The following is a 23,488-nucleotide window of genomic DNA, read 5'->3' as shown; positions in this document are numbered from 1 at the left end:
CCCAGGTCGACGGGCACGTGCACCTTCCGCCGACCACTGGCGACAACATCGATGTACTGTGGAGACCTCACGCCCCACGTGTTGAGCAATTCGGCGGTACGTCCACCCGGCCTCCCGCATGGCCACTATACGCCCTCGCTCAAAGTCCGTCAACTGCACATACGGTTCACGTCCACGCTGTCGCGGCATGCTACCAGTGTTAAAGACTGCGATGGAGCTCCGTATGCCACGGCAAACTGGCTGACACTGACGGCGGCGGTGCACAAATGCTGCGCAGCTAGCGCCATTCGACGGCCAACACCGCGGTTCCTGGTGTGTCCGCTGTGCCGTGCGTGTGATCATTGCTTGTGCAGCCCTCTCGCAGTGTCCGGAGCAAGTATGGTGGGTCTGACACACCGGTGTCAATGTGTTCTTATTTCCATTTCCAGGAGTGTAGATTTTTTTTTTTTTTTTTTTTTTGCTTATTACGAAGGATATTCGTTAGGTCACCCTACGAACTATTAATCATATTCGATATTGGGCGAAGTGAATTATTTACTTTGTTGACTTAAAACTGAGAATGCAAATTCGGATGTTGAGTGTGCCTTTCAATTATCAACAGTATTTTGCGAAAACATTGAAGTAAAAATTTATTTAGTTACTAGCGGATGTAATTTCTCTTTGAAAAACAGGTCTATACTCCTCACATAACTTGAAAAAAACATTGTTTCCTCAAAAATTTGTAAAGTTTTTGTTACATGCTCTTGTTTGCTAGCAATAACTAAGGTATTGCCTGTATCGGATTTCGTTATTTATACTTCATTTTCTCCACGCTTGACATTAATGGGTTTAATGAATTTTTGTCGTAAATTCATGTAACGTCAACTGAAAATGGAGAAGGGATGGAAGGAAAGGAATAGGAAGGAACATACGATATCAGCTGCATCGGAAGTTTATTCGGCATTAGCTGTGACAAGTGAAAATATGTGCCTGAGCGGGATTCGAACCTGGGGTCTCCTGTTAATTAGGCAGTTGCGTTGACCATTCGGTGGTGACTGTTCTTTTGGACATGTGTGAAAGAACAATCACGACACACACACTGCTGGCCACCGTAAATGCAACACCCTGAAGGAAGCATCCGAATCAAGTGAAATTTACACCATGGGTTTGCAGCTATGAGATATGCAACTGATTAGAATTTCAGCGCAGACGCACATCACGCGCGCCTGTGGCGCCACCTCATAGCGCCATTTAAGGCTTGGCGATTTCGACGAGTGTACGTTCGGCATGTGTGTTTACCTTGTGGTTGTTACACAAGACGATCAGTTATTCCTCGTAGACAACAGCGAACATCGTTTGATCAAGTATCCGAGTTCCACAGAGGAAGGATAGTGGCTTACCGAGATTGTAGATTATCATGCAGAGAAATCGCTAGTCGTGTTGGACGAAACCAAACAACTGTAATGCGGATATGTGACCGTTGGATGCAGGAGGGTACGATGGACCGACGTGGTCGATCGCATTCACCTCGGTGGACCACTGCACGTGCTGACAACCAAATTGTGCGCATGGCAGTGACGGATCGCTCAGTGACATCCCGAACCATAGCACAGCACATTGCGTCTGCATCCAGTGTCTGCGCGTACCATTCGACGCCGTTTACAGCAGAGTGGTCTGTCCGAAAGACGTCCATTGCTTCGTCTACCATTGACGCAGAACCACAGACGTCTCCGTCGCCAATGGTGTGGTGACAGGCGGATTTGGACGGCAGAATGGAATGACGTTGTCTTTACTGACGAGGCACGTTTCTGTCTGCAGCACCACGATGGCCGGATTCGAGTGTGGAGACACCGTGGAGAGAGGATGCTGGACAGCTGCATTATGCACCGCCACACTGGTCTTGCACCGGGTATTATGGTATGGGGCGGTACTGGATATTACTCTCGCACGCCTCTAGTACGCATTGCCGGTACTTTAAATAGCCGGCGCTACATATCCGAGGTACTGGAGCCAGTTGTCCTTTCTTACATTCATGGCTCGGCCACAGCCATATTTCAACAGGATAATGCGCGACCACACGTGGCACGCATTGTCCAAAGGTTCTTCGTCAATAACCAGATTGAATTGCTTCCCTGGCCGGCTCGCTCTCCGGATCTTTCGCCGATAGAAAACATGTGGCCCATGGTTGCTCAACGAGTGACCCAGATTACATCCCCAGCTGCCACACCAGATGATCTTTGGCAACGTGTGGAAGCTGCTTGGGCTGCTGTACCCCAGGAACACATCCAACGTCTCTTTGACTCAATGCCGAGACGTGTGGCAGCGGTGATCTCCAACAATGGCGGCTACTCTGGCTACTGATTCTGGCAGCAACCACATGTCACAGACGTCTGTAAACGTAATCATTTGATACTTGGTCAACATGTTATCTACAAAATAAATTTTGTTGTGCTACCTCTTGTCTTTCTTGGTGTTGCATTCACGATGGCCAGCAGTGTAATTGATTCGCCTCGATGGGCAATGTATTCAGTACCTTGAGTGCGGATGCCTACTGCGGGAATCTCGAAATAGCAAGCATTGAGTATATGGACTGTAATTGTGGCTAGGTGGGAGTGTGCGTCGACCTAGGGGCATGCCGTGACAGGGCGTGCAATCCCAATGAACACTGTCCGGGTGGTGCAGGGGTCAACGCAACTGCGTAGTAAAGTGGAGATCCCACGTACGAATGCCGGTCTGGCACATATCTTCACCCGTCGCCGTTGATCCCGCATAAAGTCTCATTGCAACTGACGTTGATAACCTCTTCCCGTTCCTTTACTTTCTCTCCCCCTCCGACTTCAGTTCACATTATATGTATCACAACTGCGTATTCCGTGTGGTGTCTGTTTTTTCGGACATGTATTTTTTTTAAGTTGATGGCATTTTTACGTTTGAGGAATGTGTGTGAGGGATGTTTCCTGAAAGTTTGGCCGTACCTTTTTTTAACACCCTGTATATACTAAGATGGTATCTATTTTTCGGACATGTCCGAAAGGCCATATACCATCGCACACACAAATAATGAAAATATGTTATGTGGACATGTGTCCTGAAACGCTTAATATCCATGTTAGAGCTCATTTTAGTTTCGTCAGTATGTACTGTACTTCCTCGATTCACCGCCAGTTGGCCCAATTGAAGGAAGGTAATGTTGACTTAGGTGCTTGTGTTGACATGCGACTCATTGCTCTACAGTACTAGCATCAAGCACATCAGTACGTAGCATCAACTGGATAGTGTTCATCACGAACGTAGTTTTGCAGTCAGTGCTATGTTTACAAATGCGGAGTTGGCAGATGCCCATTTGATGTATGGATTAGCACGGGCCAATAGCCGTGGCGCGATACGTTTGTATCGAGACAGATTTCCAGAACGAAGGTGCCCCGGCAGGAAGACGTTCGAAGCAATTGATCAGCGTCTTAGGGAGCACGTAACATTCCAGCCTATGACTCGCGACTGGGGAAGACCTAGAACGACGAGGACACCTGCAATGGACGAGGCAATTCTTCGTGCAGTTGACGATAACCCTAATTTCAGCGTCAGAGAAGTTGCTGCCGTACAAGGTAACGTTGACCACGTCATTGTATGGAGAGTGCTACGGGAGAACCAGTTGTTTCCGTACCATGTAGAGTGTGTGCAGGCACTATCAGCAGCTGATTGGCCTCCACGGGTACAGTTCTGTGAATGGTTCACCCAACAATGTGTCAATCCTCATTTCAGTGCAAATGTTCTCTTTACGGATGAGGCTTCATTCCAACGTGAACAAATTGTAAATTTTCACAGTCAACATGTGTGGGCTGGCGAGAATCTGCAAGCAATTTTCCAATCACGTCATCAACACAGATTTTCTGCGAACGTTTGGGCAGGCATTGTTAGTGATGTCTTGATTGGGCCCCATGCTCTTCCACCTACGCTCAATGGAGCACGTTATCATGATTTCATACGGAATACTCTACCTGTGCTGCTAGAACATGTGCCTCTACAAGTACGACACAATTTGTGGTTCATGCAAGATGGAGCTCCTGCATATTTCAATGTAAGTGTTCGTACGCTTCTCAACAACAGATTCGGTGACCGATGGATTGGTAGAGGCGGACCAATTCCATGGCATCCACGCTTTCCTGACCTCAACCCTCTTGACTTTCATTTATGGGGGCTTTTGAAAGCTCTTGTCTACGCAACCCCGGTACCAAATGTAGAGACTCTTCGTGCTAGTATTGTGGACGGCTGTGATACAATAAGCCATTCTCCAGGGCTGCATCAGCGCATCAGGGATTCCATGCGACGGAGGGTGGATGCATGTATCCTCGCTAACGGAGGACATTTTGAACATTTCATGTAACAAAGTGTTTGAAGTCACGCTGGTACGTTCTGTTGCTGTGCGTTTCCATTCCATGATTAATGTGATTTGAAAAGAAGTAATAAAATGAGCTCTAACACGGAAAGTAAGCGTTTCCGGGTACATGTCCACGTAAAATATTTTCTTTCCTTTTGTGTGAGGAATGTTTCCAGAAAGTTTGGCCGTACCTTTTAGTAACACCCTGAAGATTGCAAGCTTCCCCATTTAAAGCTTCTTTCTCTGTGTAGAGAGTACATCTTTTACCTGAAATGAGTACGGTACATATTTTCCCTGAAATAATTTTCTGTGCTAACATTTTGCAAGTATTTGATTTATTTAAACCGCTGGCAATTCAATAAAGCGTTTTACATAACTAAGCAGAATTCCCATTACCTCATGAAGTTTATTAAAATTAATTGCAAACACTTTATTTAAAATTTTCTTTATGAAGTCTTTATACTTGGAAGAAGTCTTGGGCACATGGGCAGATAAAAGTCACACAATATTAAACATGACTGTTAGTCATGTTTAAGTGGACTCCAAACCAGTTTTTCAAACAGAAATAAGATCAGCTAACAACAATACCAAATTTTTACTAAAATATTTTCTTAAAACACTGTTAATTAATGTGAACACTCAACATTCTAAGTCGCATTCTCAGTTTTAAGTCCACAAAAAAAATCATTCATTTCGGCCAAAAATGTTTAAACGAATGTACATATACAAATAACTCCGTCTATTGCAGAAAATAAATTACTTTCTTTTAAAGAAGAGATTTATGATGATCAGATTACTGACTTCCTGAACTGAATTTGTTGTTGTTGTGGTCTTCAGTCCTGAGTCTGGTTTGATGCAGCTCTCCATGCTACTCTATCCTGTGCAAGCTTCTTCATCTCCCAGTACCTACTGCAACCTACATCCTTCTGAATCTGCTTAGTGTATTCATCTCTTGGTCTCCCTCTACGATTTTTACCCTCCACGCTGCCCTCCAATGCTAAATTTGTGATCCCTTGATGCCTCAAAACATGTCCTACCAACCGATCCCTTCTTCTAGTCAAGTTGTGCCACAAACTTCTCTTCTCCCCAATCCTATTCAATACCTCTTCATTAGTTACGTGATCTACCCACCTTATCTTCAGCATTCTTCTGTAGCACCACATATCGAAAGCTTCTATTCTCTTCTTGTCCAAACTGCTTATCGTCCATATTTCACTTCCATACATGGCTACACTCCATACAAATATTTTCAGAAACGACTTCCTGACACTCAAATCTATACTTGACGTTAACAAATTTCTGTTCTTCAGAACCGCTTTCCTTACCATTGCCAGTCTACATTTTATATCCTCTCTACTTCGGCCATCATCAGTTATTTTACTCCCTAAATAGCAAAACTCCTTTACTACTTTAAGTGTCTCATTTCCTAATCTAATCCCCTCAGCATCACCCGATTTAATTTGACTACATTCCATTATCCTCGTTTTGCGTTTGTTGATGTTCGTCTTATATCCTCCTTTCAAGACACTGTCCATTCCGTTCAACTGCTCTTCCAAGTCCTTTGCTGTCTCTGACAGAATTACAATGTCATCGGCGAACCTCAAAGTTTTTATTTCTTCTCCATGGATTTTAATACCTACTCCGAATTTTTCTTTTGTTTCCTTTACTGCTTTCTCAATATACAGATTGAATAACATCGGGGAGAGGCTACAACCCTGCCTCACTCCTTTCCCAACCACTGCTTCCCTTTCATGCCCCTCGACTCTTATAACTGCCATCTGGTTTCTGTACAAATTGTAAATAGCCTCTCGCTCCCTGTATTTTACCCCTGCCACCTTCAGAATTTGAAAGAGAGTATTCCAGTTAACGTTGTCAAAAGCTTTCTCTCAGTCTACAAATGCTAGTAACGTAGGTTTACCTTTTCTTAATCTTTCTTCTAAGATAAGTCGTAAGGTTAGTATTGCCCCACGTGTTACAACATTTCTACGGAATCCAAACTGATCTTCCCCGTGGTCCGCTTCTACCAGTTTTTCCATTCGTCTGTAAATAATTCGCGTTAGTATTTTGCAGCTGTGACTTATTAAACTGATAGTTCGGTAATTTTCACATCTGTCAACACCTGCTTTCTTTGGGATTGGAATTATTATATTCTTCTTGAAGTCTGTGGGTATTTCGCCTGTATCATACATCTTGCTCACCAGATGGTACAGTTTTGTCATGACAGGCTCTCCCTAGGCCATCAGTAGTTCTAATGGAATGTTGTCTACTCACGGGGCCTTGTTTCGACTCAGGTCTTTCAGTGCTCTGTCAAACTCTTCACGCAGTATCTTATCTCCTATTTCATCTTCATCTACATCCTCTTCCATTTCCATAATATTGTCCTCAAGTACATCGCCCTTGTATAAACCCGCTATATACTCCTTCCACCTTTCTGCCTTCCCTTCTTTGCTTAGAACTGGGTTGCCATCTGAGCTCTTGATATTCATACAAGTGGTTCTCTTCTCTCCAAAGGTCTCTTTAATTTTCCTGTAGGCAGTATCTATCTTACCCACAGTGAGACAAGCCTCTACATGCTTACATTTGTCCTCTAGCCATCTCTGCTTAGCCATTTTGCACTTCCTGTCGATCTCATTTTTGAGACGTTTGTATTCCTTTTTGCCTGCTTCATTTACTGAATTTAAACTCCAGAAAATATAATTATTTTGAATTCAATCGACAGTTATATTAGCAATCCGACGATCTTTCAGTGCGTAATCCATTATCAGGCACCCTTGCAGACATACAAGTATATGACAGGTATGAAACAGTCATACAGTTTCAACAAAACTTTACTGTTACAAGGTTTCGACACCGACTATGGTGTCCTGAACAAAAAAATTTATGATTACCTAAAAAGATTATAAACTAACATAACGTTGACAATACTTAAAAATAACCAGTTACTATTCGAACAGAGTTTTATGAATGCTCTACTCACATGTGATAACTGATGAACGGATTTAAGAGCAATAACTCTGTTCATATAAAGTACTTCGTTAAGCAGTTAATATTAAACATAAATTTGAAGTCATTGAAACTGACCTAATGCTGGTAACTGCCAGTAGAACTACACTGTGTGATCAAAAGTATCCTGGCACCTGGCTGAAAATGACTTACAAGTTCGTGGCGCCCTCCATTGGTAATGCTGGAATTCAGTATGAAGTTGGCACACACTTAGCCTAGATGACAGCTTCCACCCCTGCAGGTGTATGTTGAATCCGGCGCTGGATGGTTTCTTGGGGAATGGCAGCCAATTCTCCACGGAGTGCTGCTCTGAGGAAAGGTATCGATGTCGGTCGGTGAGGCCTGCCACGACGTAGGCATTGCAAAACATCCCAAAGGTGCTCTATAGGATTCAGGTCAGGACTCAGTGTAGGCCAGCCCATTACAGTGATGTTATTGTCATGTAACCACTCCACCCCAGGCCGTGCATTGTGAACAGGTGCTCGATCGTGTTGAAAGATGCAATCGCCATCCCCGAATTGCTCTTAAACAGTGGGAAGCAAGAAAGTGCTTAAAACATCAATGTAGACCGTGCTGTGATAGTGCCACGCGAAACAATAATGGCTGCAGGCCCCCCTTCATGAAAAACATTACCACACCAAACATCACCGACTCTGAATTTTACTGTGAGCGTTACACACACTGGTAGGTGAAATTCACAGGGCATTCGCCATACCAACACCCTGCCATCGGATCGCCACATTGTGTACCGTGATTCGACACTTCACACAACGCTTTTCTACTGTTCAGTCGTCCAATGATTACGCTCTTTACAACAGTCGAGGCATCGATTGGCATTTACATACGTGGTTTCTGGCTTATGAACAGCCGCTCGACCGTGAAATCGAAGTTTTCCTACATCCCCCTAATTGTCATAGTACTTGTCGTGGATCCTGATGCATTTTTGAATTCCTGTCTAAATATATGTCTGCCTGTTACACTTTACGACCCTCTTCAACTGTCGGCGGTCTCTGTCAGTCAACAGACGAGGTCAGCCTGTACGCTTTCGTGCCGTACATCTCCTTCACGTTTCCACTTCAGTATCACATCGGAAACAGTGGATCTAGGAATTTTTAGTTGTGTGGAAATCTCTCTTACAGATGTATGACACAAGTGACATCCAATCACCTGGCCACGTTCGAAGTCCGTGAGCTCCGCGGAGCGCCCGACTATGCTCTCTCACGATGTCTAATAACTACTGAGGTCGCTGATATGGAGTACCTGGCAGTAGGTGTTAGCACACTGCACCTAATATGAAAAACGAATGTTTTAGGGGTTCCAGATACTTTTGATCACATAGTGCATAGCTACATGGAGCAGAACGGTATATGCTCCTAGCTGATGTGAGAGATAAGTCACCTTCTCCTGGCCGCCTCCGGAGATCCGGATGGGAGACTAGTTTGGAATTTTTTGCCAATGGAGATCACCTCCATCATTTCAGTTACAAGCCATATTACTTATCGGTACACATTATGTGTCTATCATGCAGTGGTTTCCGTTGCCTTCTGCATCCTCTTGCCGTCAAGGAATGCAGATTCTTTTGCCTTTTAGGGGCAGCTTCCAACCGAAAGGCAAGATACTGCTTTGATCCTCTTTTCGCTCCTCCGCTCTCCTTGACAATGTAGGCTGAACGACGGTGCCTCCTTATGCCAGCAGGCTTCGGCCGTTTTTGCTGATGATTTTTATTCAGAAACTAAGCAGTAGCGGACGGACTTAGAAAGTTTTGTTTTCTAATAAGAGACGATTAATTATGTTTCGATCATGGCTTACAGCCATTTCAAATGTCTGACCACACTTCGTTATGATGTTTTTTTCTAATGTTTCCTGAATTATGGCAGTTTTAATCAGTACATTGTAACTTTTTAGTAGATTGCATTCGGTTCCTTCAAATTTGTACATGAATAAGCACTATTTGATGAACAGCGGACCAATACCACTGTAGGAGCATGAAGCATTTAAGGCTTCTCACTGCGTAAGAAAATCACATGTAGTCACTAACGGCCTCTACTAAATACTTCGAAATGGTTACAAGATGGACCGTAAGTATACCATCTACTTTTGGAGGGAGTTTCACTACTTGTCTTAATGGTTCCTGAAGAATCATTATATTGCAGGAATTTAAAAATACCAGTTATAGCTATTATACAGGGTGGTCCATTGATAGTGACCGGGCCAAATATCTCACGAAATAAGCGTCAAACCAAAAAAACTACAAAGAACGAAACTTGTCTAGCTTGAAGGGGGGAAACAGATGGCGCTTTGGTTGGCCTGCTAGATGGCGCTGCCATAGGTCAAACGGATATCAACTGCGTTGTTTTAAATGGGAACCTCCATTTTTATTACATATTCGTGTAGTACGTAAAGAAATATGAATATTTAATTGGACCATTTTTTTCGCTTTGTGATAGATGGCACTGTAATAGTCACAAACGTATACGTCCGTGGTGTCACGTAGCATTCCGCAAGTGCGGACGGTATTTGCTTTGTGATACATTACCCGTGTTAAAATGGACTGTTTATAATTGCGGAAAAGGTCGATATCGAGTTGATGTATGGCTGTTGTGATCATAATGCCCAACGTGCGTGTGCTATGTATGCTGCTCGGAAACATGGACGACATCATCCAAGTGTCCGGACCGTTCTCCGGATAGTTACGTTATTTAAGGAAACAGGAAGTGATCAGCCAGATGTGAAACGTCAACCACGACCTGCAACAAATGATGATGCCCAAGTAGGTGTTTTAGCTGCTGTCGCGGCTAATCCGCACATCAGTAGCAGACAAATTGCGCGAGAATCGGGAATCTCAAAGACGTCGGTGTTGAGAATGCTACATCAACAGCGATTGAGCACGTACCATATTGTGCATCAGGAATTGCATGGCGACGACTTTGAATGTCGCGTACGGTTCTGCCACTGGACACAATAGAAATTACGGAACGATGACAGATTTTTTGCACGCGTTCTATGTAGCGACGAAGCGTCATTCACCAACAGCGGTAACGTAAACCGGCGTAATATGCACTATTGGGCAACGGAAAATCCACGATGGCTGCTACGAGCGGAACGTTAGCTACCTTGGTGGGTTAATGTATGGTGCGGCATTATGGGAGGAAGGATAATTGGCACCCCTTTTATCGATGGCAATCTAAATGGTGCAATGTATGCTGATTTCCTATGTAATGTTCTACCGATGTTACTACAAGATGTTTCACTGCATGACAGAATGGCGATGTACTTCCAACATGATGGATGTCCGGCACATAGCTCGCGTGCGGTTGAAGTGGTATTGAATAGCATATTTCATGACAGGTGGATTGGTCGTCGAAGCATCATACCATGGCCTGCGCGTTCACCGGATCTGACGTCCCCGGATTTCTATCTGTGGAGAGAATTGAAGGATATTTACTATCGTGATCCACCGACAACGGCTGACAACATTCGTCAACTCATTGTCAATGCATGTGCGAAATCGCGGAAGGCGAACTACTCGTTGTTGAGAGGAATGTCGTTACACGTATGGCCTAATGAATTGAGGTTGACGGACATCATTTTGAGCATTTATTGTATAAATGCGATATTTACAGGTAATCACGCTATAACAGCATGCGTTCCTAGAAATGATAAGTTCACAAAGGTACATGTATCACATTGGAACAACCGAAATAAAATGTTCAAACGTACCTACGTTCTGTATTTTAATTTAAAAAACCTACCTGTTACCAACTATTCGTCTAAAATTGTGAGCCATATGTTTGTGACTATTACAGCGTCATGTATCACAAAGCGAAAAAAGTGGTCCAACTAAAACATTCATATTTATTTACGTACTACATGGGTATGTAATAAAAATGGGGGTTCCTGTTTAAAAAAAACGCAGTTTATATCCGTTTGACCTAAGGCAGCGCCATCTAGCGGGCCAACCATAGCGCCATTGGTTTCCCCCTTCAAGCTAGACAAGTTTCGTTCTTTGTAGTTTGATGCTTATTTCGTGAGATATTTGGCCCGGTCACGATAAATGGACCACCCTGTATATGTGTACGCTGGCGGAAATACATAGTGACATTTACATCGAAGGTGTGTAGTGTTAATTACTCTTATGAGAGTTGTTTATTTTCCAGCAATTTGAAAAATTTTGAAACATTAAATAAAGAGCTACGTATTGTTTGTGGGCTACGGTTCGAGTATGGACAGTGTAGTCCGAAACCAGTCACCACAAATAAGAATTCTTGAACACAACTGCGAAAGATACTGAAAAAAATTTGTGCTCCTACATTATGTCAGAACTTCATAAGTAAATTATTCGTATACCATTGCGTACAATGTCATTCATACTAAATATTAAATGCAAGGATTTCGATTAGAAATGATCAAACCTTTTCACCAGTTAACCTAAGCAAGGCACAGGAATGGAAATCGGCACACGATGGATAGGATGGAGAAAGCCGTGGAGATACCGCTTGAAGAAGAGGATTTGAAGATTGTTATTTACGATTTATTAGCCCACAAAAAGCGACATTCGCAATGTGCAGTAAATACTGCGCATCCACAAAGATTATTTTTTACCAAAGGTCACAGAATTTCACATTCATGTGTCTTCTGCCAAGATACAGGGAATTTTACGAATGTGGTCTACCTCCGAAGACAATTTTTCTCACTGAAATTTTTGTTAAACATAATACAGGGTGGTTATAAATAAAGTGCAGATACTCACGGAGGTCCATTACCGGTTATAATTATCGTATGGTAGCGAAACTGAATAAATATGCTAACGCGTTAATGCGGCACCGTTTTAGGCTGGAAAAAGAAAAAATTGGTTCCAATTTCGGCCACCAGGTGTAAATCTGGCTGTATACAGCACCTCGTCAAAGTCTCCAGTGCCCTTGTGCAACAAACTGTGTAGATGTCTGTTAACAGTAAAATCGAAATTACGCGTTTCTCACTTGTTTCAACTTTTCTGTCCAAATCCCATTCCTAATTCATTATATATGGAAATATTTCTATGCATCTTTCTTGCATTTACAGTACCTGATTTGTACCTGATCGCTAAATTTTGAACTACTTTTTTTCCGCCGTAAATCGGTTCCACATGAACTCATTAGAATATCTACCAATTTTTGCTGCCATATGATAATTACAGCCGACACTGGACCTCCATTAATACACGCCCTTTAATTGAAACGCCCTAGGAGATTGGCTGAAAATTTTGACCTTCCCGTACAAAACTCAAATGCTGAAATTTATTATGGAGTATCGAATGTACAACGAGAGATCAACTCCAGCAGCAATCAGACATTGAAACAATTTGAAGGTGAAAGTTGAAAATTTGTGCCGAACTGGGATTCAAACCCAGCCCTCCCAGTCAACAGGAGCAGTTGCGTTATCCACTTCCGCCAACCTGGCACACACCCAGTCCGATACAAACTACAAACTTGTCAGACGGTAGTAGCGTCCACTGTCTATTCACCTACTTGCTCGCAGCGAGTCCTGTTGCAGGTAAGGACACGGACACTGTTGTGAATCTGCACTTGGGGTTCAAATGGCTCTGAGCACTATGGGACTCAACTGCTGAGGTCAGTAGTCCCCTAGAACTTAGAACTGGTTAAACCTAACTAACCTAAGGACATCACAAACATCCATGCCCGAGGCAGGATTCGAACCTGCGACCGTAGCGGTCTCGCGGTTCCAGACTGCAGCGCCTTTAACCGCACGGCCACTTCGGCCGGCTGCACTTAAGGTGTCAAGGCATATATACGAGAGACTGCCTTGTGTGTGTGTGTGTGTGTGTGTGTGTGTGAGAGAGAGAGAGAGAGACGTCAATTCTGTCGGACATGTCTGACACAACAGACACCACACATACAGGGTGCAACACATGTAAGTCCATATATTTCTCTTGGTGACTGAAGACAGTGTGCTGGACAATATTACATCAATATTTACGTCATCTGCAGACTTATAACCATAGCAACCGCAAATTTTATGTTTTTACATTGATTAGTACCTCTAAGCACATGTGCCAAGAGCAAACCATTAACGCTTAATTTCCCCTGGGTAGCAGGTCAGGCGGTGTAGTGGTGACGTGTGGATGCAAAACGGTTAGCCTATGACAGCCGCAGTCAACTTAGTGGTGCAGTTATGACCTTGTAAAAAACACAATCTAATAAATTATGTGACATGTTTGTGTGAAGATTATTGGACAGAGAAAAAGCAACGAACACTCTGGTGTGTGTACGTATTAAAGTACCATATATAAAAATATCTACATTTACACATAATATACCCGGTATACAAGGTATATTAGGAAATGCAATTTACAAGTCATTAGATCACAATACTCGTAAAAGAGGTACCAAGTGCTGAAAAACCTAGTAAAACGAATCAGACAACATAATAACCTACCTCAGTCCCTCGAGCACTATACTGAATAATGAAATAACAATGAGATTATAGATTTTTTGTGGCTATATTTTAGATTAGCAAATTTCTAAATAAAGAACGAACGTTTTTGCCCCTTGAAAAGCTCGCTTCGCTAGAGCACTGATTCGGAATCATAGCAGACCTCATACTTTTAAGCTACTTCGGAGTTACATACACAAAAATTTTTGTTAAGAAAGTGAATAGCCGTTAGCTTGCAGAATAATAAGACGTGTAGGTCTGGCACACATCTTTCATGAAGATTATTATCTTTATATAAATTTGTATTTTGCACTAGGATGTATGCTGGGAGATTAAAACTGTGTTGAACAGAAACTCAAACCAGGAACTTTAGCCCTTGGGAGGCAAGCACTCTGCCGACTAAGCTATCCAATCACGACTCCGAAGAGACCCTGACAGCCTCATTTCCGCCATTATGTCTCCACTTACCTTCCGCAAAGTATGTAGGAAAATTTCTGTGGAGCTTAGAAGACGGGAGATGGGGTATTGGTGGCAGCGAAGCTGTTAAAGCAAACCGTGATTCATGCCTGGGTAGCTCCGACAGTAGAACCTTGCGCGCGAGTGGCCGCACATTATTAATCTGCCACAAAATTTCGTATCTACAAATTATTTTTTCGGTCATTTGTATAAATAACACGGAACTATTCACCACCCATTTAACAGTCCCGTGCAGTTCTAGGCGCTACAGTCTGGAACCGAGCGACCTCTCTGGTCGCAGGTTCGAATTCCGCCTCGGGCATGGATGTGTGTGATGTCCTTAGGTTAGTTAGGTTTAATTAGTTCTAAGTTCTAGGGGACTCATGACCTCAAAAGTTATGTCGCCTAGTGCTCAGAGCCATTTGAACCATTTTTTGAACAGTCGTATTATAAATAACTACTGAGAAACAACAGCACGTTGCGTGACAGGGGCAACAGTAAAACCAGAGTTTAAGCGAAGCTCAAAAACAACACGTGTACCTCGCATTGTAATGTGCTACTTTGCTGAATTTTCAAAGTTTAATTTCTCTTTCACTGAAAAAAGTCGTACAATTTCCAAGAAAAGTCTGTTGTCAACAAGTGAAAGCATGCGTTCCCCGATGGTTTTTTTCGGGCCACCTCTCTTTCAGCTGAGCCCCTCACACCTTTGTTGAGTTCGCGGGTGCCGTGTGGCTAAAGCTACTGTTGTTGTGACACTCGCGACGCCACACCACAGATCCCGGCTGCGGTGTCGTCATTCTGCAAAAATTTCGCTATTCCTGGACAGAAGAGTACCGAGGTGTTTGTGACGTCGAGAGGCCGCTTGTACGCGATAAACAATAAACCTGGGGCGGCATTCAGCTCGGCGGCGCCTGGAGACCGCGCCATTGTCTTCCGGCACAAAACTGTACCCTCGGGCCGGGACTACCCCCGTTGTTGAATGCGCCTCACAGCCGGTTCGCGTACTCCGAATGACAATGGGAACAATCATACCTACATTTCCGGCACTCTCTTTGAAAGAAGCGACTCTGCGTATTCCGTTTAAAATGGGTCAGCTGATAGCCGATTTCTACCTTTCCCAAACGTCCTTCGTCATTGAAAGCATTTCTGATGTGACGTAAAAGTGTACACCCGGTGTGGACAAAGTGGAAAACACGATGTGATGGCAAATAATTTCCAGTTAGATTGACACAACTGCGATTCATGGAGAACCCGATAGTTCGCGAACGCTATGATTTTGCTGTGTTGATATCCGGAAACTGTGTGAAGGGTAAACACTATAGTTTCAAAACTAAATCCGAGAAAGAACTAAAATTGTGTCTGTTACATTTACCATTGCAACACATTCTACTGTTGATTATAAAAAATGAAGAGCATCGTTTCAAATCGTATTAAGTATACAGACCAAAATTTTACAGTAAACGAAAGAAAAAGTGTTCAAATGTGTGTGAAATCTTATAGTACTTTACTGCTAAGGTCATCAGTCCCTAAGCTTACACACTACTTAATCTAATTATCCTAAGAACAAACACACACACCCATGCCCGAGGGAGGACTCGAACCTCCTCCGGATCAGCCGCACAGTCCATGACTGCAGCGTCCTAGACCGCTCAGCTGAGAAAAGAAAGAAACTTTTCTCTTACTAACCAAATGAAACAAATTTCTCTACTGCAGGATCTAGGTATTTAGATTAAGTTCGAAAATCATCCATGGTTAAAATCAGTTTCAACTGCATGAAGGCGTCATTTTTATTTTTAAATTGCGCTTAGTGATTTCTGAACAAAATAAATTTCGATGCGATCATATTTTCACATAATATGATTTGAAACGTTCATTTCGAGTTTTTCACTGATTTTATTCTTGGATACAGCCCATCACGTAAGAAAATAAAGTTGATAATATTTAACTACATAAACACTGTTTTTTTTGCCTTTTTAACAATTTTATAACTAATATTTGTGTACAATCTAAGTTGTGGGAGGCTAAACTCAACCAAGTAGAAATTTTAGAAATTAAAAGACAGATGTGTACATCCCCACACCTATTATTAAACGAGCAAACCCAGTTCAATTATTCACCTGCTTTGCATGAGAAGCAAAACATTGGGCCCCAGTCCACCTTAATTAAAAAGTTCTTGGCTATTGCATAGTTTTAGTCCTGTAATGTTAGTGTGATTGCTAAATTGTGTAATAACGTATGGAATTTGTTAAAAAATGATCATTGAGATAATTTTACATTAAGCTATGAATTACTATCTTAAGAAGTTGAGATGATTATCTTTCCCATCTCATTATGTTTATCTGTGCATTATCATCACTGGGAACCAGTTATGTACTTGAAAATGGGCTTATAACCCGAAACCAAGGTTGTACAGTAACATTAATAATAAAGTTGTGAAACAAGGCCAAAGCAGTAGTTTGTGGTTAATTTATAATGTTTCACCAAGAACCCACAGTTTATTCAATTAAAATGATTGTTAAAATTTGGTTGATGGTACATCGTTAAGTTACAGGCTTGCACTCTCTCCTTCTTCGTCATGCAACAATCACAGTCATCGTTCTCATGAGTCTGCCTACCAGTTTCAGCTGATGTTTAGGTCTTAAACATAGAATTTCAAACCATCAACCTCTTTCTAATGGTCTCTAAATCTTGTTTGAACAGTTTATCGGCGCCCAGTTTGTCGATGGAACGTCGACTGAATTTTCATGCATAAGAGTTCCCACTTCTCATGCTTTTGGAGATGAAACTTTCACCATATAACTGAGTCGGCGATCTTGTTCTACTTTGTTCGGTACACTGCAAACTTTATACTGTATTCTGCTTTCCCCGGGTAGAATACTGGGATGCTTCCTCGCTTGAATCTGCCTTCTTTGTGATAACAGTGTGTCTTAAAATTATTTAAGTATGGATGTCCGTTGAAGTACCTTAAACGAAATGCGTCTCGTCGCGTCACAACTATGGGTACTAAAACTCAAGCAATGTATAAAAATTGGTATTTGCACAACCTTTCGCACACGAACAACACTTCCATGCACCGACATCACCAACTTCACTGAAAATGATTATATGTTAAATATATCGGGTGTTATTACTTACTGAGCTTCTTTTCACGCTTTATTTTAGTTTTCACAGGTGTAATTCTCATTCTACTTCCTTTCGATCACTCTCTGAGGGGTATACAGTAACCCACGGTGATCGAAAGTCCACCATCATGTAATCAACTACACATTGTGAGCTGTAGATGAAAATAACGGAAATAGAAAGGAACAGAGCGGACTAATAACGCTGACTCGGAAACTTTCCCCGAACATAAAAACGTTTTGAACCGTCGGCTGCGTTGTATATAATATGATTTGCTCCGATTTGTGTTTCTCGCTACTAAATTACTATGGGAGAGAATTCGAAATGACTCAATCTGACTAAACAGCGTTAAAGACCATACCACAACTGGGATGAAAAGGAATGAAACTGTATTTTGACTTCGGCTGCATTTAATATGTTTTTGTACGATGCTCCTCAAATGTACTACATTCGGACAGATGTAGACGTCTTATTCTCCAGTAACTCCAGTGGGTCGAGAACAATCTATCTTCCCGTTACGGAAACCGAGATATCTTCCCTTCACTATTCTAACATTGATATAACAAATAAGGTTTTGATATTATCGTTTGTTGTAATTACTCCATAGAATTCTGGAAAATAGGAGTAGGCACTTTTCTTTTTTTGCTGCTTGAGACCACCTCTGTGGTTTGCTCTGTCGAATAAAAGACATGTAATTGTCCTGTGTGAATGCTGGTTACGTGCTGTACCAGTATCATGAGGGCACCGGCCTTTGTGTTGGTGCTGGTATGTGTAGGGCGCTCAACAGCGTCCTTACGCAAGTATTTGCATATGAATGTAGCTCTGTTTGGTGAGAAGTGTGCACAAAAATTTAAAAATTAAATTTAATCCTCAGACGCCCACGGACACTCCGTCTCACTCACACTTTCAAATACAACATCAAAAGACGTATGCCTCAAATCGCTTTGTGATTAGCCATTTCGGTCATTTCACCCTGATATAAGGACATACGAAATAAATGCTTAGCATATTAAAATACGTTAAATTTTACCATTTGTAATTGTTGTCCTCATGCTGTCACAAGCAGAGTTTATTTGAGAACAGTGTCGACATCTCCTGTCAATCTGTGGTTCCACGAAACAAAACTGAATGAGGACAGTCAATTGGACTCTTCCCAGTCATTTCTGTACCTCCCGTCAGCCGGTTAATATCGTCTGAGTTTAGGCAAAACAATTTATTTGTGCGTAGAGAGGTGGACTCTTAAAGGTGAAAACTAAAGGTGTCTTTCAGAACGAAAGGTAAGTGACATGTTTATAATTTTATACATGTCTCCAAATGAGAACATTGTGATTGAAAGGTTGTAATAACATAGAAATTTAGGACATCATTTCGTTGTCTTCTTAGTCATTTTACGGTGATTTCACAATGCCCCGTGTCCAAGACAGACGAAGGCCACTTACAGAAGAAGGAGTTATAGAACTCCTGAAATTGAGAACATATCCGATGATCCTGGGAATAATTTTGAACAAGAGGACAATGATGGAGGTAATGTTAGACTTTTATATCATTGTAGCTGACTAAGCATTGTAAGCTGAGTTGCCTAGACACAAAGCCCACTGACTGCATGATAAGTGACAGTGAGGTAACTACGAAACACTCCACCCATCCAAACGACAATGCCTTAGCAGAAAGAATGTTATTGTTGCGTAAGAATTTGTCACAGCGCAGCCAACGTAAGGCTGAATAAGAAAAATATCCATTCTAAACGTAACAGACTGAAAGGCAGCTTTGAATGTCCAGATTGGTAAGTCTGATTTCTGTTCACTTGTATCCGGACATGGCAGGGCGACAGCTACGCCTTTTGGGCATTTAGCAGGCTTTTCACTCGAAGGCAATATGCAGTTGGCTGCTTTTGAAACCGAACACGACTTTCGACAGTCATTTTCGACAGTTTATGGCCGGTTTTGCAACGTGAAAGTAGAAGCATTTTTCCTCATGTAATTGATATTGCATGTGTATGAATAGCGTATAAGAATAACGAATCAGAATTAGGTGTTTCTAAGAACAAGACCCTTGATTTGCTTCACTTTAGGGCAAGTGTGGCCAAAGTACTGACAAAAATACATAAGCCAGCCGCCAGGGCAAGGAGGCGTCCCACTAGTGAGAATCCAAGTACTTCAAAACGAGCCAATGCGGAAGTTCATCCAAAAGCTGAAGTTCGTTTGGACAACGGTGGGCATCTTCCAATGGCCAGTGACAAAAAAACCATCTGACAGGTGCTAGAAACCGGGTTGCAAGGGCAAAACCAAATTTTATTGTGTAAAATGTAGCATTCACTTATATCTGGGTAGAAAAAAAAATGTCTCTTTGGCACAAGTGTAAAACCATGGTTTACATACAGGGTGTCCCAGCTATCTTGTCCACCCAAAATATCTCTGGAACAATAACAGCTATAGGAAAACGACTTTCACCGGCATCAATGTAGGGCTGGGGCCCATGAATGTACATATTTGGAAACATTCTAAAACGAAAGCATATGTGTTTTTTAACACAAAGTTATGTTTTTCTAAATGGACCTCCTATATTTTTTCTTCAGCAATCCATAGCATGACAAAGCACATACACAATGGCGTTGATTGCTTCGCAATATTCCCATTATATCCCGACATATTGAGACGCGAAGTTGGCGCTTCAAACACCCGACATGCGCTGCTAGCGCACGTCCTGGGGCTCAGGCGTGAACCCCATGCTGCCCGTTATCGCAGCAGAATGGCAGCAGACCGTATTGTTCGTTTCGGACCTCTTGATAAGTATGGAAGTGCGATTACGCATGTCAATCACATCGCGATTACGGGCAGCATGGGGTTCACCCCTGAGCCTCAGGACGTGCGCTGGCAGCGCATATCGGGTGTTTCAAGCGTCAACTTCGCGTCTTAATATCTCGGGATGTAATGGGAATATTGCGATGCAATCAACGCCATTGTGTATGTGCTTTGTCATGCTATGGATTGCTGAAGAAAAAATATAGGAGGTCTATTTAAAAATAAAACATAAGTTTGTGTTAAAAAACACAAATGCTTGTGTTTCAGAATGTTTCCAAATATGTACATTCATGGGCCCCAGCCCTACATTGATACCGGTGAAAGTCGTTTTCCAATAGCTGTTATTGTTCCAGAGATACTTTGGGTGGACAAGATAGCTGGGACACCCTGTATATATAATCATTAAGTAAGCTTGGTGTAATTTATGTATTTTGGTGAAATAAAATCAAATAAAATACTTTGACTTTCCGGCTTGTACTGCACCCACTTGAACACAATGTCCTCATTGGGGGACGCGTTGTATCCCCGCTTGGATGGGCACCTTGGGGTATTGTACACATCTGAAAACTCACAATTTAATTCGAAGAACTAGATAGCAAAGCCATGATTTTTATTCAGGAAAAAAATAATTAATGACCGAGAGGGTTAACACACACAGACAATAACTACGAGTACACAACCAGTAAAATAGTGCAACTGGGAACTGTACCACCTTTTTCATTTGGGAAAGAATAGAGGAAGCAAATATCCTGGAAACACACTAAATACGTCCAAGTCACTGTTGAGATGGTCGCACATCACACAGTATCTTTAAACATGGACCACACTCGATCCATAGTATTCTAAAATATAGTGCAGGTCAGCTGGTAAATTGTTTGCGGAAATCATGAAATGGTTTTAAAATATGGTACGAGTTTGCCTAGTGTCTGGATGTTTATCGTGTACTCGGAATACGGCACATTGAACATTTGTGAAAGCAGAATGAAAAATTGTGTCTCAAAAGTCAATAAACAGTACGCCAAAATTGTATGACCGTGCATGTAATATAGGTACCATTTGAAAATCTCACTGTCTTTATAAAATGAAATCGGTGTAGTCCTACCTGTAAGTTAAAATTCACCACGAGTTCCCAGCCTCATTCTTCTAGGAGATACAATCTACAACCCTGACTGTTCCAGAAATATTCATCCGATTTCACAAGATTACATTCCAGAAATAGCCCGTATTGCAAATCCCTTAACCTGAACGGAAGCTATGTGGATTCCGGTTTTTTTGTTTTTTGTTTATAGCCACGTCCCTAGTTCTTGGCATGATTATTTTAGTTGGTTATGTTTATGAGTTCAATAAAGTCCATATAATGCCGTATATCTCAAAATCGATCTTTGGATGCATAAAATAGTCAACACGCGACAGATATTCTTGCAACAAATGTGGCCACTCATGTCTTCTCGTGCTGACGTACCAAGCTATCCAAGTGCTAAATATTCCTTTACTATTTTGAGTTATTCTACTAAATGTAAATGTCGTGTGACTAGGGCCTCCCGTCGGGTAGACCGTTCGCCTGGTGCAAGTCTTTCGATTTGACGCCACTTCGGCGACTTGCGCGTGGGTGGGGATGAATAGATGATTATTAGGGCAACACAACACCCAGTCCCTGAGCGGAGAAAATCTCCGGCACAGGTGGGAATCGAATCCGGGCCCTTAGGATTGACATCCTGCCGCGCTGATCAATCAGCTACCGGGGGCGGACATTGTTCTACTAATTTCAGGTATATGTTTTTCGCCCAAGTGTTGGCAAACGGGCGAAACTGAATATGGACGCTGGAAACGAGCATTACTACTGCATAAAGGCTGGATTGTTGCTAATCAAAACACATGCATCAAATATAGACTGACTTTATTGCTCGTAAAATGATGTGTTTCGGACTTAGCCGTCTTCTGTTACATGGGAGCAACATCCAGCTTATGACTGTTACGCAGATCAGTCTCCTTATGACTGCTACGTGCACTTCTTGTAACCTTTTTATCTAAGTGCAACATGTTGCTCCTAGATATCTGAAGATGGCTAAGTCCGAAACGCGTTATATTACGATCAATGAACTCATTCTATTTTTGAAGCACTGGCTTTTTGATTATTGACCAATCCTGCCTTTATGTTGTACTACTATTCATTTTCAACATATTCGCCTACCTTCTACGCAACTTTATGTCTCATTTGTGTGAATATGATGTTTCTGAATGGTTATAACGACTATTTGTATGCGATGGTGTAGTGCAGTGCTATTGTTCATTTTCCTTGTGGAATACTAGCATGCCTATATGCCAGAGACATGCAGTCTGATCGTTGCTGTTTCCTTCCATTTAATCTAATAAAGAAATTACTCCGATTCCTTTATTCTGCATGTGATCCACAAGGCAGAGCTGCAGGAAAGCTATTGGCAACATTGAGAAGCTTGCTAGTAAGTCACCGACGGGAAGCCTTCGCTGAATGTTTATGAAATAATATTTTGGGAAATGTGTAGTAAGATCTTATGGGAGCAAACTGCTGAGGTCATCGGTCCCTAAGTCGACACACTACTTAATCTAAATTAAACTAGCTTACACTAAGTACAACACACACGCCCATGCCTGAGGGAGGACTCGTAGCTCCGTGCGGGCCGTGACAAGGTGCCCTAGACCACCCTTCTACCCCACGCGGTTATGAAATCATATTTTACATCAGAAAGCAATAGACAATAAACGATGATGCTATGGGAAGAATATATCTTCTTATCAGAATATCAACTGGAAATTACAGGAAGTGGCAAGAAGCGGGGATACTGACTATGTACGCAGAAATGTCTTAAATGCCAAACTGCTGGAGCCAAGTTAATAATAAGCAGAAAATTTCCATCGGTGTTGCAGGTGTAATGTAGTGGTTATTACACTGTACTCGTCTTAGAGACGGTCGGGCCCAAACAGTCGTCAGGATATGATACAGGTCTTGTGTAATCTTCCTACAACACTTACGGCAAATGTCACGGTGTTTCTTTTCCCGCTCCTGTCCGAGTCTGTACAGAATTTGTAATAATATCGTGATTCATCCTTGCTGCTTTAATGTTTGGTTACGAAAGTGCGTTTTTAAATACATAAGTACTGAGAGTGTTTAGGCAACATACAGGAAAAATTTTATATTTGATCGAGCCATATAACCAAATTCTGTTAAAGTAAGTGGGTAATTTTGGTTTTCGTATAATGTTTGTTTCTTCCAGTGAGAATAGTTTAAGGACTCCTTGAGTGGTTGATCGCCTTCGCTTTATTTAGGATAAATTCTCATTGAGAT

The sequence above is a fragment of the Schistocerca serialis genome, chromosome 4 (genome assembly GCF_023864345.2).
Source record: "Schistocerca serialis cubense isolate TAMUIC-IGC-003099 chromosome 4, iqSchSeri2.2, whole genome shotgun sequence".
Taxonomy (NCBI): Eukaryota; Metazoa; Arthropoda; class Insecta; order Orthoptera; family Acrididae; genus Schistocerca; species Schistocerca serialis.
Note: the sequence above shows the minus strand (reverse complement) of the source record.